This window comes from Lichenostomus cassidix, chromosome Z (genome assembly GCF_008360975.1).
Source record: "Lichenostomus cassidix isolate B80296 chromosome Z, HeHo_3.0, whole genome shotgun sequence".
NCBI classification, from domain to species: domain Eukaryota; kingdom Metazoa; phylum Chordata; class Aves; order Passeriformes; family Meliphagidae; genus Lichenostomus; species Lichenostomus cassidix.
In genome coordinates, this window is record NC_139511.1 from 58,989,436 (window position 1) to 59,006,845 (window position 17,410).

At 34.8% G+C, this 17,410-nt stretch overlaps 1 long non-coding RNA gene across 2 annotated transcripts; it reads left to right on the forward strand.

The window, feature by feature from the left end:
- The first annotated feature begins 158 nt into the window (after positions 1–158).
- Positions 159–16,804, forward strand: LOC146425009 (uncharacterized). 2 transcript variants are annotated; one of them, XR_014846810.1, is made up of 5 exons: positions 159–212; positions 3,092–3,729; positions 4,942–5,094; positions 14,205–14,275; positions 16,198–16,804. It is a non-coding gene; the product is annotated as an uncharacterized LOC146425009 (long non-coding RNA). The 2 variants fall into 2 exon arrangements; XR_014846809.1 differs by having other exon boundaries at positions 3,092–5,094.
- Positions 16,805–17,410: the final 606 nt, after the last annotated feature.

The window sequence follows — 17,410 nt, forward strand, 5'->3', positions numbered from 1 at the left end:
AGTGATGCTCAATGGGAGTGACACCCCTTCAGAAGTGTATGAGTTCTCACACTGGACCTGGTGAAAAATCGTTCTATTGTTTATAAAACAAGAGGACCCATGGTCCCTCAAGCAAGAAAGAGAAAAATCAAAATACTCTATAAGGATTTGCAGATTTTTGGTATTTCTAGAAAAATTCTGTGTAATTTCCTTGACTTGGAGCAAAGGATTTGGTGAGTAAGTGGAAGTTAGTGGAATTTTGGCAAGTTCCTTTGAGACTAATAAACTACAGCTTTTAAGAAGCACTATAATAGCATATTGCATCTTCCAATTTCTGTCTTAATTTCATGAGAAAACTTTGGGTGCACCTTTACTTGTAGGTCTGTAGAAATTTTAGAAAGCTGCACAATTTTAAAGCTGGTTTTAAGAGCAAAGATCCTCAGTGGAACTACTCAAAGCTGTTGAAATTAAGCACATGTGTAATTTTTGCTGAATGAGGATCTTAGCTTGGTTGGTGCCAGTTTAAAAGACAAGACACATATTTTCCAGTCAAAGTTTTTATGCAAAAAAATTAAAGGAAATGAAAATGGCATCCAAACTAAAAGAAAACTGAAATTATGGAAAAATATGTCATTTTGTTTTTGCCAGTTGGTTGTATTACTACTACTGCTTTTCCAAAATAGCATTCGTAACCCAGTGTGCTAGAGCCAATTGCCCACAGAGTTGATGTTGTAGTTTATTACAGCGTTCCAAGTTTGGGTGCTGGGTGGTAATCCACAAAAGCCATCACCCGCTGGGTTATAAAGCTGGAGTTTTTTATACCCTTTTAAATACTGTATTCCACCTGCCTAATACGGATGGGCTGCTGTATTTTCTTTAAAAAAACCACAAACAAACAAACCGAACAACCAAATCTTTGTATTTCCTTTGTCCTATACTTCAGCTAAAGGCACATGGAGGAGTTGAGCTTGCTTTCAAATCATAGTGAAGGATTTTTTTCACAATAAAATGTACTACATCAGAGGAAGAAACAGGGGAACTAAGGACTTTCTCTCAGACTAATATAAATTCAAGCCTGTTTGAAATTTATGTAGCATTTGTTATGTATGTAGGAACTATACATCATGTTCTAGAATAAGACTTCTTGAGGATATAAAGAAACATTTCTGATGAAGAGTTATTCCTAGTTTTTACCAAACTCTTCTTAATATTATGATTTATTAATTTCTTTTTTTTTCATGGTGTCCTATGCATCTTGCATCAGGCAATGTCAAAAAGCAAATATTAGAAAAGATTATTTTCTGGACTGAGCAAGAATTTCTTATTTATTTGAACACATTCAAGAAAGTAAAATACTCTACAGATGTCCAGACATCTATCTCTTTTGTAATGTCAAAGTAGAAAAAAAAGCAAACCTTCCTTTTCACAGATCATGTTGCTTTATGTCCATTAATTGAAGCAATGCTTGTAACATGTTGCTAAATTCTCTTCTTAAAGTTTCATACATTAGAAGTAAGGATCACATCTATTTTAAGCAGGAATCTGTAGATGAAGCACACTCAGGCCCAGGAGCAGTTAAGATAATAGGTCATTTTACTATGAGAAAACAAATATTATTCGTTTCAGTGGATTGTAATAGTATACAAAATCATTACCCATATGGATGCATAAAAGAAAAAGGTCAAATTATTTTAAAGGGTATAGTTGGCTTGCATCTTTTTTGCCTTTCTAAGATGTCACAGAATGCTGAGGAAGCATTTTTTTTCTAGTGCCATAAATTAAAACTAATTTGTCATTTTGAACTCTGCCTCCCAGTTCAGTTTCAGCAACTTGTTTTTGAATATGTATTATAGAATAAGTACACCATTAGCTCCATGAAATCTCATGGAAGTGTTTGTGATTAAAGATTAGTTCAAAGACTTTGAAAAACTAGGCCTCGAGAAGAAAACAAAAATAAAAAATATCAAAAAGACGCAATTATTCTATCTTCCTTGAGGGTCTTATTCCTTCAATAAACCCCCAACCAGTGGAAATGCATTCTGTCCCAAACGACAGGGCTGAAGAAACAGGAACCAAAGTTTTTCAACTAGTTTCAAAGGCAGGCAGTCTTCTAAGAAGTGTGAATATAATTTACATAGAACTCATTTTCCATGGAATTTTTTCTTCCACTTTTAAAGAGGATATGAGCAATTTTAATTTATTTTGATTGTTAGGTAAAAAGGATCTCTAACCTGTAACACAGGAGAGCAATGTGTAATGCAAGACTGACTTCAAACAGCCAGAAGCATGTTTAACTTTCTTCCTTTAAAGGAATAGTATGACAGAATCAATATTGTAAGTTTCTACAGAGTTCACTGTTGTTATTATACTGCATTATGCACTGCATGGAAAATACCACAGAATTTGTTCATATAGCTTCTAAGTGAATATTTACCATTGACAGTGCTTATGATAATCTCTGATGGTTTACATTACACTGTAGATTATTGGTAATTTAGGTTTATGTTTTTTCTTACACTTGCTTATTCAGGGTCTCCAACATGTCTTTCACCTTGATGACTTTGTTGTTCATTTTCATAGTCTCATTTTTTCCTGTCTGATTCTAGGACCATACTAGAATTCACTTGGCAGAACTTGTGGGTCTGTAGTCTTATTTTTATTATGTCTCAAATACTCAAGGGCTTCTTCTTCAAGTACCAGAACTAAGACCTTGCAGGATTTGGTAGAGTTCCAGCAATGCTCTATGCATAAATCTTTTCATGTTTTACAGCTCAGCTTTTAACTGATACTTGATATTCTTGGAGAATGCCCATGTTTCTGCTCCATCTGTATTAACCAATGGTACAAATGTGCCAAAAATCCTTTTTGCTATACAATAGGGTCTTCATAAAATTTTTGTTTTGCAGATTGTGTTAGTTTAATTAACGCTGGTAGGAAATGTTATGGAAAATGCCCTTTGTGTTCTGTGTTAAATCTATTCTATATGGTATCTTTTATTTCTTCTTGTTCTTTTTTTGATTACATATCAAATATCATAGTGTAATTGTGAACCAAATTAATGTACAGCCTGTGTTCTTACTGACATAAAATTTCTGATTTTCCTCCTTAACAGAGTTCAAGTATCTCACATCCTCAGCCATGCTGCTTTTCTGTATGAATTTTTTCTAGATGCAAGTTTTTTAATAGTCATACTAAATTTGTAGAGACCAAAATTACGCACATCACAAAAACACAGGAACACCAGAAAGAGATAAATTTGTACAGCGTCATTTACTGGTGTACATCTTCCACCAATCTCTTTAAATATTCATTGTTGCTGTATACTCATGTAGAAGGATTTTTATATTGAAACTAAATTTAAGATTCTTGCAGTTCATATCCTATCCTTGTAGATTACATGGTTATGTTTTTCATAATTTCTTATGCTATTTCTATTTCATTTGAGTCAGTTTCTTACAAATTTAATCCTGATTAACAGTTTTTTTCCTGCAAGAGGGAAATTTTCTGCTTGCTTATTTACTAACCTATGTACCTATTTGTAAATTATCTTCGAGCTCTGTAGTATATTACCAAACTTCAACATGAATATATATTTCTTCAAAGGATTCACTATAGAACACATTCAACATGAATGAGGTACTGATTTCTCTGGCCTGATTATATCAACTTTTTTTTTTTGTGCAGGAGCACGGTTTCTGCAGCACTGAAATCACAGTAGCTGTGGCATTGAGTCTGAGGAGAATGGATCTGGTAACTTAAAGTGTGGGGAGATGAAAAAAAGAAATTAATATTGTATTATACCAAATTAAGGACCTGAACTAGAAATTACAATGTGTTTATAAGATTTTTGACTAAAGGTACATATAATATCCCTGAGAGTGTTGGTCCATCAGTGCATTAGCTCCACTGCATTTTACAAAGAATATTTGCAATGAGGCCAGAATGTAGGTGTAGAGGGTTAATTTATTTTCATTGACACCTTGGCCTTTCTGCAGTCCGCACACATTTCTTTTTCTTTTTGTTACTGTTTCTTAGCAATTAAGGGTTTTTTTTATTTTTTTTTATTTTAACATGCTGCTTGTAGTATATTGTGTAACCAAGATTATTTATTCTTCAGATAGGTTTCAATTATAAAACTGTACAAAAGAATAACTTACTGGGAGCACGCTGTGAAGGGAGGCCAATTGATGACACTAATTTCTCAAAATAATTACACAGTCTGCGGAATTTTACGTTGTATTGCATTGCACTGCATTCATTACCTGCACAGCTGGTCTGCCTAATATAATTACTTATTACTGTTTAGTTACAGAAAAAAAGGTAGCTTTGATTGTAATAACCCAGTGAAAACTAATTTTTTTCCTTCTTTCTTAATAGATAAAAACATTGACTCTCTCCTTTTTCCTTGATGCAGACATTCTTCTTCCATGTCTATTATTTTGCTCTTAAAGCAAAAGCAATGTTTAAATATAGATCACTGCCCAAGATTTCCTTTATTCTTCTTAATCAGGAAGAAAAAAATGTTGCTTTTTTTGCAGGAACACAAACCTGATCATGACAACATCATATGTTTTATGCTCTACATTAAAAAAAAGAAACAAACCAACAAAAATCAACCGCCCAACCGAACCCCCAAAAAACTAACAAACAAAACAAACCCACAAAAAACTCGTAAGAAAACAGCACAAACAAACCTCCAAAACCCACACTAGAACCAAACAAACAATTCCCCCCAGCAAAACAGCACACATATGAGAAAGAAAAATATCCCTGTAGTGCAGAAACTTCAGCTATTGCAATGATTACCTCTTTATGTTTTAACTATGTAATTTTTAGACAATTTAGAAGTTTGCAACAATCTTTCTACAATGAGGAACACATTGCTACATTTTTAGTGAGGCTGCAAACCAGGCTCCTGCTGGGATTCGAACTCCTGTAAATTGCAGTTACTCTTTGTTTCAGTGGTGCTACAATAATTTTAACCTACAGAGACCTGTAATTCAGATCCCACTGCTCCATCTACCTGTCTGTATAAATAAATTGTTGTTGTGGTCTGGAAGTCTGGATCTTTCTGAACATGGATCATATTAAAATAGTGGAGAGCTGACAGAGAAGGTAATAGTCATAATTTTGTTAGAAGATTAATAGAGCACTCAGCTTCAAAGTCAGAATTACAAATTGCTGTTCTTTTTCACATAGAAAAACTTTTTAAAAAGCATCTCGAATTTTCCAGAGTCATGTCAAAACCAGCAGACTTTTGCCGGACTAGCTGTAGCATTCTGTTGAAACTAATAGTGTGCACTGGAGAACTAAGGTTTCTTGAGACCAGAAATGATCTGCAGGACTCTAATGCTGGAAACTGCTGCAATGAGCCTTTTTTCCCTATGCAGGCTGAGTTATGTAGCTCTTTATGTCATGAGATGTGCTTTTCTCAGGTGACCAATATATTAATGTCTGTCGCATGACTGAATACACATGTGCAAGCCCTGTCAGATGAGTGCTATGCAGATATTCCATGATGTTGTGCTTCTGCATATCAGCTCTTTTAGATATGATAGGCATGAGTGGGACTGTATATGAAAGAGGTGCTGCCAGGGACTTGTGAAAAGGGGTGAAAAAAGACAAGGCTGCCGAGACAATCCATGTGAGGACAATGCTGTCTACTCCATCACTCTACCCAATAAGCTTTCAGGTGGCCAGAGCAGAGTCTTTAATGTGACTGAATAGTTCTGGTGACTTGCATGCACTCAGTTATTTTAGGTTAACTCATTTACATGGGAATGTCCTGAGCATCATATAGAATGCTTGTTGTCTTAGAAGAAGTAACCAGAGACCAGGACTCATCACTAGAATGACAACTTGGCCTTCTTGTCAAAGGACTCAAAAGAACATTTCCCTTGCTGTGTAAATCACTGTGAATCAATCTGTGCTGAGCATACTCTGAGTGCATACAGGATCAAGCTCTTTAGTGAAACTGAAGAGTGTCTGATCTGGGGGTTTCACCCTGACACCAAACTGCTTTGGAAGCACAGTTCTAGCCATGCAAAAACCAAAATGCTAAATGTCTCAAGAACCTTATGGACAGGCCAGCACCAAAACAGACTAGTAAACACTAAGTTCAGATAAAAGATGAAAGTTGAGTCTTTAGATTAAAATTTTGAATTTAAAAATGCAGTTTAAATTAGGAATTGCTTTACAGTATCAGTGGCTCTAGATCTTGGGGCAAGCATGGCTTTGGGTTTATTTTATAATTTAAAAAGAGAGATTTTTTATAGTATTTTAATCAAATGGTGGCAATATTTGCTTTAAACCCCCAAGACGCTGTGTTCTATTTCTGCAGAATGATCTTTCAGTGTAACAAATATAACTTTAACAGTTCCTAGAAACTGTTTAAACTGTATAGTCATTATGAAAGAGGAAGTTCTTCTCTGACATAAGGAGTTTATGATCATTAGCTTTTTGTTAGTTTAAAAATTATTTTTTTGTGAAACAGCAAAATGGTTTATGCTGTATTATTCTCATTTTCAGCTGCTCAGCTACTGAGTTAGAAAACAATAGAAGTGATACTCTATGTGTGTCATTGCCCTGCCATTTAGCATGCCTAAATATGCCTAAATAGTACCATACCTAAAGATTTTCTCTATGTTGTGAAAGTATAATCTGAAAAAATACAGATGCAGATGTTTCCTCCAACTTATAGGAAATTCTGGTTTTAGAGACCAGACTGAACTCAAAATTCAAGGGGCAAGTTATCTGTTAGAAATAAATTTTCAGAATTCATGGTTAACACTGTATAAACCAGGAACTCCAAAGATGGATGTCCAGTGCTTTACTGTGGGTTTTGCTGTGGAGTAGCATTTATTCAGATGATACAACATTGTTAGTGACAATTTCAGCGTGACCTGGGGATGGGTTTTGTACACAGAAGTAAATAAAAATAAAAGTAAAATGAAAAATATAAATTCGTAAATAGCACCTAAGGAAATAATTTTTCTTCAAGATATTCACCAGCATAATAAGCAGGAACAGTTTAAAGTGATTCTGCAATCTATGTAACTATTACATTTCTCTCTAATGAAATTGTGTTGCCTTCATCAAAGTTGGTTTGTTACAATATATCAGTGTCCAAGTATCCAGTGACCACAGTGGGGTTATTAAAACAACCAGCATATATGCCAGAGTTAATTTTATTAATAGTGTGCTTATTGACGAGGCAGTGGATGTGAGTGTAACGCCTGGAGTAATTTGGGTTTACTGTCTATGGAAATCTTACTGCTACAATAGGGCTGGGCTCAGAGCCAAGACCTTGATCCAGGTCAGCATGTTTTGCAAAAGCTTTAAAGTTAGCTCAGCAATCCAAATAACTCCCCGTGGAGCAATTCAGGGCAATATTTCCCCCAAACTCTGCAGCCAAACTAGACTTTTTGACCTTGTCCAGAACTCATAGGTTACAGCTTCTCAATTAACTCAGTCTGGCACCATTATCAAATACCTGTGAACCTAGCATGCATTTATCTGCCTGACATCTTGAACCTCTTTAGAAGTTTTCCAGGCTCTAATGGACAGCCTTGTATCACCAGAAGAGAGTTGAATTTTGACTGCTAGAAGAACTGGATTTGTTTGCATTCAAGAGTGCTCTTTTGGTGCTCTTATTGAAATAAAATGAATGTTCATATCATTGACCACTTTTGTTCTCAGTCCTATTTCATCTGCTTTTTATAGTCTTTCCTGAAAAGCCTATTCTTATGGCCTTTACTAAAAGTGTTTTACTCAGCCAGAGAGGAATACATATCTCACAGATATCAAAAACTTATTTCTTCTAGCAATCTCTTTCCTAAATTCTCAGCTAAGTCATTATCCCTGCTTTAGAGATGCTTGAAAAAACTAAAGGTTTTCTACCCAAAAATATTTCTGAAGGTCTTTGCTGAGATTTTGAGGTATTCTTCAGATGATGTTTTTTTCAGGAATGGTCCAAAGTTGGTATCTCACCAGCTTGTCCATCTGACATTTGTAGCCCATTTTATAAGCTGATTTGGGGACAGTAATCACAAAGCCCCAGGGACAGTATTTTGCAGATTCAGAGAACCCTTGTCAAGTGTGTTTCCTAGGCTCCTAGATTAAAGGTCTGGAAAGGAGTTAAAGATTTTAATCCTAGTTTCCAGGATTATAATTACTTGAATGACATGAATACTGGTGCACATGGATGCATGCAGGTTGCTAGATGCACTGTGACAATTAGGAAAGCGAGACCTGCAGTGGTGTGATGGTACAAGCTTGTCTCCCTGAACTGTTTCTCTGACTTTGGAGACAGTAAGAACTGTGTCATGAGCTGAACAAGAATAAATTGTACTTCATGTCCTTCTGAGAGGATTCCACTGTCAACATTTACCCCACGAGTGAGTTCCTGGCAAGGGGTAGAGAAGAAATGGACATCAAATCCTTCAGGCACTACCAGGCTGAGAATGAAATATGCTTCCTTCGTTGTGAACTGCCCAACCATACAGGATGCAGGAATTAAAAGGCATGATTCTATCTGTGAAATGTTATCAAAGGAAGCTAAAAAGAAAGATTGGACAATGTTCCCGGAACCACACATAAGAGATGACAACAATGAGTTATACAAACCGGACGTAATTTTTGTGAAGGACAAACAAGCACTTGTGGTGGCTGTGACTGGGTGACACGAGTGTACTGACACATCTTTAGAAGAGGCCATGATGGAAAAAGTGGAGAAATACCAATATCTTCACAAACACATTCAGGAACTAACAAATGTTGTAGGCATAGTATTTATGGGCTTTCTGTTTGGAGCAGGGGGAGGTGGTGCCATAGAAATTTAGCAGGCCCTAGGTCTCTCCTGATTGAGGCAAGAGAAGACAGCCTGGGCCTCCAGAGAGCTCCTCATTTCTGTTGATATTAAATATATGTTTGTAAGTAAAACATGTACTGTTGTATCATAATTCAAAATAAATATTCAGTGAAGGCTGTGAGTGCAGGGCAGCCACAATCCAGCTAACACCAGGCCTGGATATTACGTGGGAACAATGAGGAAATCATGTCATGTTGTGTCACATACCATCAGTCTGGGACAAAATTATACTGATTTTAACCAGGGTGTATGGGCCATCTGTACTTAACCTGGAAAAGGAACATATGTAAGTTATATGTGTCCGATAAATAGCTGTTCCAGTAACTCATGGTGAAACATTTGGAATTATTTTATTGCTAGTTTTATAGTTAGATTTAAACTAGCTCTATTTGTGTGTTTGGGTCGTGTAGCCAGCTAGTATATAGAGCAGACCTTTCTAACCTTTCTAACTAGCAAGATAAAACAATGGGTACAGAATAGGGAAGTTTAGACCACACTGCTAAGAATCTTATAGTCATAATATCTAATTTAAGATAAGACAGCCATCTCAGCTGCAGCTATGGCAACAAGATTTCCAGTGGTGATTACAATGCTGAATCAGAATTGAGTATTTCACATGGGAAATAGCAAGGCTGGGGAGAAGTGAGCTTTGAAAAGTCACAGGATTTCTGCTTTTTGAAATAAAGGCACTCAAAGAGAAAGAAACCTTGAGAATTTTTTTTTTTACTGTTTTTAGTCTTATGTAGAATGCAAAAGGAATTTATGTAGGAAATTATGTAGCAGGGCAGGTACATAGTAAGATATTCTACAAAGTGTGAGCATTCAAGGTAGTGAAACACAATTTGCTATTTGAAATTTTGCACATGGTATCAGTATATGGTATTGTAAACAAATAAGTCTGTGAATGTATGTAAAAAATACTCAGAATTTGGTCTTTCTTTAATTATTGTCTTTTCCAAAATTTGTCTGCATAGAGAGCTTGATTGACAAATTTGTAAGGAATTGTTTTGAGAATCAGATTGATAGTAAATTTACACATTTTGTAGAGATAAAATTAGAGTAATTGATATACTGATGTAAGATATGTAGTGATACAATAATTGTATGAAATCTCAAATAATAAAACTGGCTTCTATAATTTTATTTAGCCCTTCTTGACAATCTGTATTAGGTTAATTGTTAACATTATTTTAGTACTGTTTGGACTATTTTGGAGGGGAAAAGATACTTCTAAATTCAGATAATTACTCAGTTTTATGCTTTCTTTAATCAATTCAATATAAAAAATATAATTTTAAAATAACCCAAGCTATTCAATCAGTTTAATTCTTTGTTTATCATGTTGCCCTTGGATCTGAGATTACAAAAAAATGTAAGTTACTGCATGTGTTTCAAGACATATTTTACTGACTCTCTCCAAATCTTTAAGCCTGCAAAATATGTAAGATTGCCTGTCACAGTGAAGGAATTTCCAGTGGTATGGTAATACATTTATTTTGGAGTCAACAGACCTTAAGACCAAGGAAATTATTATGGTTTTCATGGTTGTTTAATCTGACCTACTGTGGAAAGCAGAGGTCTCATTTAAATTTTTTTTTCGAGTCAGATAAAGTATACATTTATATAATATTAAACAAAATACCATTCCACCAATTTAAGAAACAAATTTTAATTCTGTTATCTTAGATCTATCCAACCTATTAATTATTGCCTTTTCCAGCAGTGTTTAGAATCTTCAGATGGGTCTTCAGGTCAGTAAAGCTTAGGGAGAAGTTAGAGAAACAAAGAAAAAGATCGACTTTAGAACTGGTACCCATTTGTGGTAAAGCAAGGATTTTCCTTGCTTTGAACATTGCCAATAACTTTTGTGTAAGCAGGCAGTGGTTAAGCTTATCTTAAATCTGATTTTCAACTTTATAATGGATTTTATTAGAAAAGCATCAGCCACTTTATGAGAGCAAATAGGTGCTTAAAATTATAAAAAGGCATGGTATGCCATTAATGAAATGCAGCTCCTTACATACAAATATTGCAACCAGCATTTGATCTAGCTCAGCATGTTTCCTACTCTTAAAAACTGAGTTCAGCCATGGATGTATTTTGACTAAGTTTAGGAGGTGTGATGCAAAACCAGAATTTACAGATGTAATGACAGCACTATATTTTGGTTTACAAGTGCAAGTTGATTGGATTTGAGTAGGTCTTGGGAATTTCAAGTGGGAATGTGAGAGGGGCTTAGAGGATACGTTTTGCAATATCTTCAAAAGATGAGGGATACTGTGAAGAAAAGGAGAAAGGAGTGTAGCCTTGCGTAGCAGGAGGTAAATGGTTAAGGTATAAACAGTAACCAGTAGTCCCTAGTCTACTGTGAAGTCAAGACAGTTCCTGTTAACAAACTGTTTTCTATCCACTGTCCAGTACATTAAAACAAAACAAAACAAAACACAACTACTATATCTGTAAACATTAACTTAAACTCTGTTAATGTTTATCAGAATTCCACATGTAAATGAGTCCTATTAAAGTATCTGAGGACATAAGGTAGCAGAAATGCACAGAACAGAGAGTTCTTGACTTTTTTCCTTTCATGACCTCACAAAATGAGTTCCTAAAATTTGGAATCTGAGCCTTTACATAGTCATAGCAAGCAACAGAAAGAATTCTTCTTAGTACCAATGAACTAGAATTCTATTTTTCTTTTGGTTTATTAGTTTGTTTGAATGAAAAATTTTACTTGGCAATGACAGTTAAAATGGCTTCACAAGCGGAAAACTGAGACCATTTTTCATGAAGAAGGGAAAGCCTGCTGCAAAGTATACACTTTACACTGAAAGATGCAACCTGTAATCCATGAAGAACTTAGTGCTGGTTGTCTTTACCTCCCACTCTACTAAGTCCTGGTAGTAAAATTGATTTAAATAATTTTTCAGAGATTAAGATATTGAAATATATTTACCTGAGCTGGTCATTTTAGGTTTTCCTAATAACCAGTGATGAGAATCAGGCTTTTCCAGTGTGTGAAAGGTATATCATAAGAGGTCTGGAAAAGATTAGGTAACTCATGACCTGAAACAGCCTTTTCTTCTCTATTGTCTGTAAGGCATTCTGGTGAATAGCTGAGAAGTAGAATCTACACTGTAGATATATAAAGTAAAGAGCTAGATCCATCCTGGAAATGAAATCCTTAGTGTAGAAAAATCCATGACGAATCTTTTGATAGCCTCATTAGGGATGGAATGTCAACATGAGTTCTGAAAGTACACATTATACAGAAGGTAACTAGGACTGCAAAGACTGTTTTTCCAATTTTCCACATATGTGACTGATGTAACAACTCATTATGGATTTATTGGTAGGGAGAACACCTTTATATTACATTGTTGCATGTTTAAGGAAAAAAAAAGAAAAAAGTGTAGATCCTCGTTCAAAGAATCATGAAAAGAGAGAAAATGACTTCTGACCTGATTTATTCAAAGGATGTCAGAGAGTATTTTCAGAGAGATAAACGTGCTCAGTGTGTATCCATGGTAGTCACCAATCTCTTCTGCATCTGTTGATGACAAAGGAAGATTTGTCAGAATAATTAGGAAGGGAGAAAAACCTCCACTTTCTCCAAGACAGACTACAAAATTCCCACTGTTTTCACATATCTGTGTGATGACTGATAGTATCAGAAATCATTGTTTGCATTACGTTGGTATTGGTGAAATGTTGTTTTTAAGGGAGCTCTTCTGTCACAGAAAGAGAAAAAGAATGAATAATGAAGAGGAATAAAGGGTGTCATGATATGGAAAAGGAATTGGAAAGCCTCTAAATAGATTTTTCTTTCAACTTCTCTCACATGTTTATTTGTCTATATTGATAGACTGGAACACATGACACATGGAGAATTCAGTCACAGTGCCTAGTCCTTTGTTATATTCCTTAAAGGAGATATTTTTCCATTTTCTTCTTTTGTCCCTGCAAGGGTCTTGCTTAAATGCAAGAGAATAATTTTGAGTAACTGTGGTGACCCCATTTGGTCAAGGAAATGGTGTTTTCAAAAGATAAAAACCATATTCCCTATTCAGCTTTTAATTTGCTGATTTTAATCACCCTTCTATAGTTGAAGATTGTGCAATTATGCTGTCAGCTTATCAGTTCTATAACATATGTGCCATTTTCCTAAGTAATCTTTGAACCTGGCAGTCAGTTTCAGATGATTCCATTTGAGGAAGAAGCCGATGACCAAGTGTGGTCTCACAAGTCTGGGGAAGTGTGGTCAAATTGTGTTAAATTAGATACTCATCTTTTCCACTGGTTCCCATGTGGGATGATAGAGCCTCAATCAAGCTGCATATATAATACCAGACAGCTAATTATCATGCTTAGAAGTTCAGCATAGCAACGGCATTGTTGTCATGGCATGGGGAAAGGTTTTTGGTGGGAGATGTGGGTGAAGGGAAGAAAGAAGTCATAGTAGGTGAAGAGCTTTCTTTGCATGGCAAACTCACAGGAAAATATCCACTTTTCTTCTTTTTTTTTTCTTCTTCAGAGTTCTTCTTTCAGATTACGAATAATTTGTCTTGCTTGTAATTAAAATTGTAATCAATATTTTTTTTTGTTTAAAATTGACTTCGAGTTAGATATTGAAATGGGAAAATATTTATTCTCCTAATAAGAAACCCAGTTAAAAGATAGAAACTTCTGGTTAATAAAATGGAATTCTTTGCCAACTGACTGAACACATCAGTTCAAAATCGCCAAACAATTTGGTAGACTAATGAAAAAAGCATTGTGACTTTCTAGCTGCTGTTGTGGAAAACAAGGATAAATACTAGCATTTTCAAGATATATGCACTCCCTTTTTACACATACCATATTGAAGAAAAATCAGATACTTTGAATACTCGATTAAATCTAAAATGATTTTTAAGGTAGTATTTTAAAATGGCAGTCGTTAATTGACAAATAATACGTGATTTTGTCTCTCTTGATTTATTTTTTCCCCTTGAGAGAGGGACTGAAATGCTGTGAGGTCAAGTAACACAAGAGAGTATCTATGATAACAGTATGATTATAGTATGATTTTTTAAAATAGATATACAATTTGAATTCAAAGTATTTTTACTTTTGAAATGCAACAACTTTAATTAGGAGTATAAGTCCTATAGATATTTTTTATGAGTCAAATACATGGTTTTATATACTGAGAAGATTTGCATTGTATTTATAAACAATATTTGTGTAGTATTTGCTTATAAAAATAAGCTAACAAAGTAGTTTTCTAAAACTAATTTTCAGATGCAGCTTAGCAGCTTCTTTTTCCAGCAACTTGCCCCAAACCACACAGATTTTCTCCACTGTCTTTCTGCAGCCTGACTTTGTGACTTACATTGTGATACAGGATGTCCAGAAATGCAGAAAAGCCAACACAATAACAAGAAGGCAAGATGTTATTTATATTTTTTATCACCAGCTTTATGGGGTCATTTGTGCTCCATTTCCTGTTACAGAGGTCAGTATAAAACCATATGCTATAATAATTAATAGATTGTATTTTCCCACCTATTAAAGGCCATGGAAATTTTTGTACCAGTTTAACATCTATCTGGAACAGAAATACTTGAGGGATAACCATTTGCTGTATTTTGCTCTAAGAAGTAAAAATATTGGGAAATGTATATTCTCAAAAGAATGGTGTTTAGTAAGAGGTGGAAAGGCTTTAAACACTTTATAACAAAGCGAATTCCTTGTAAACATAGTTTTCAGGAAATTTCGTATGCAAGCTATCCACGCCTTTTCCTGACAATGCATTGTACGATATCTCTGAAACCACAGTTCTTTATTCCAGGTCTAACACTTACAAGGATTATAGTTATCTTAGACAAATGGAGGGTCAAGGCTTAGTCTTTTTTGTTTAAATAAAAATCACTGAGGAGTATTACATGAAAGACATTTGGGTTTAAAACAATGTGTAGAAGTCAGAGCAAAGTGTAGGAGTCAGCTCAGAGTGTGCCTTGAGGTGTAGTGGAATTCCTTTCTCAAACAGACCACTGAGTACTCATACTTGCATCTCATGCTCTCTATGTGCTGGACTGTGAAAGTTTTTCAAAATTCTTGGAATATAAAAATTGTTTTCCTGAATCAAATTTGTAGAATATCCCCCTTAAGACACAAAATCAGTTCAGTGAAATTTCCCTGGCTTTGTTCTTTATTAAGACAGATAATTTCTTTTTTCTTATTTCCCCAATATGACAAAAAATGTTTAGCTTTTTAAAGCCCTCATTCTATTAAAAAGTTTAGGTAGTTCTTTACCTTTTAAGAGACAATATGTCTAAAATGTACACTATTTAATTGTCATAAAATATCACTGAGGTTAATTTTTAGCTGGCGTCATAAAATTTTTATAAAACAGATTTCTCCTATGCAACCAGGTGAAATAAAAATATAATCTTTTAAAGGCTGAAAAGGGATGTGGAGTCTTAAAGGCAGACACAAATAAATTAGATTCATCTTTGAATGAAATCTGGTGCCATGCATTGCATATTAGATTCAGAATTTTTTAACTTAATTTCTCTTACATTTCTAAACAGTCCATACATTAAATTTAGTAGTGGAGAGAATTCCCTTATAAGTCATGCAACTGCATTTTGTGCTAAGATACATCTTCTGCATTTAAAATGTGCCTGTCTAATCTAAGCCATTTGCAAAGGTTCATTGTAAGTCAGTGAAATGAAGTTCCCCCATAGCCATATCTAATCTACCTTTCTTAAATCAGCTACAGTAGTTCTCTTGTACTTTCTTTTTTTCCACCAGCTCTAGAGGAAGCCTAACTGCCAACTTAACCTAAGAGTATAACACTTCAATGGTTAAAAGTACAGACAGTGAGGTTTACCTTCTGTTATCATTCCATTTATGAATTATGTGGAAGTATTACCATTGTTAGTATCAAGAAGATATAATTTAGTATCAGGTAGATCATAATTTGATATGGATGGACATTTTCCTTTATTGCTTATTTCCTCCATCTCTAGTTCCATAGATTTTGAGCACTTTTTGTTTCCTCATCAAATCCTTTTTTCAGTATCAAAATTTGACCAATGTTTTATTGGAAATTTTTCAATGGTTTGGGTGTGTTTCTTTTTGTTCAAGTTAATTGACTTGGAAATGAATGTAGCTAAACAATACCAGACCTTGAATAAACCAGCATGATTTTAACACAATGTGAGTGAAACTCCCATCCAAAATAAACAATGTGGTAAGTTCTTGAAATGATATAACATATTCTGTTAATCATTAAAAAAGCTCTGTATGAATAACTCCACATTTGAACATTCAAGATAAAAATGTTTTGCACCTTTTCCCAGGTGCTTCATCTCTCAGGGATTGAAAAAGACATTTCATGGCTTGTCCTCCAGTAGGAGATCTGCAATGATTTATAAAATAGAAACAGAGGTCTTATCTGGTCCTACATTTCTAGCTGGGCAAATATACGGAAAATTAAATGAGATAAAAAACGTACGTACTGAGATTTTGCCTGGAATGATAATTTAATCTGTGGGTGGTTAGAATTATGACTGCGCGAGAATGATGTGCTGTAGGAGAGCTTGAGATGTTTTCAAGCAGCTAAGCAGGAAATCTGAACTGGAATCAAAGGAATTTCCTCATTTAAGATGAAGAATTTGCAATATTGGCATTTCTGTTTCAATGCTTGCATAGACTGAAGAGCTTTTTTCTGACATTAACATGATAAAGCACTACATTCCTTAATCCTCAGGTTTGTTTGTCCTCAAACTGGGTCAGTCTTCTATATTATTTTAGGGACACGGTTTAAGTGGTGCACTTGACAGTGCCAGGTTAATGGTTACACTCAATGACCTTACAGATGTTTTTAAACTGAAATGGTTCTGTGCTTTTATGATTCTGTGTATATTTGTGGAAAATAGGCTTGATTGTAGCCAATTTTTGTCATCTGAGAATGTGGTGAAAGCTATTTTTATTTTAAAAACCTATTTTAATAGGCTTCCTCTATTGCTAAAAAATAGGGAGAGTTTCTTTAGGAACTGATTCTTCCCACCTTACAGTAGTGGTTAGGAGAATCTGTGTTGTCAAGTAGTTTTCTCTTGGAAGTGAATGCACAAGAAGCTAAAATAGTGAATTTTAGAAGTCATTTGACATACAGATGGCAGCACTTGGTGAGATTACTTGCATCTCAAATTTCTAGGTGCTATTATAACTTGACAGTGAGAACTTCATCTTGCCTTCAGAAAACAAGTCTTTTTCACATGTAAACATTGCCCCCAGACTAATCCAGTCTCGTTAGGGAAACTGTACTCAGACCTACTGGACTCATGTTGGAGACAGCCATGTCCTTCCTCGTTCATGAAAACTCTCAATAACTTTCCTATAATATTGTTTTTAAACTGGTAAATCCTTTCTTACTCACTCCATGAACAGTTACATAGAGAACTATATAGTAAAAAAAACTGTTCATGTGTGCATCACATCACTCTGACTGGAGTACAGCGATTCATCACCAGCTCATGTATGTTTCAGAGTCTCTGAAAAACCTCCAGCAAT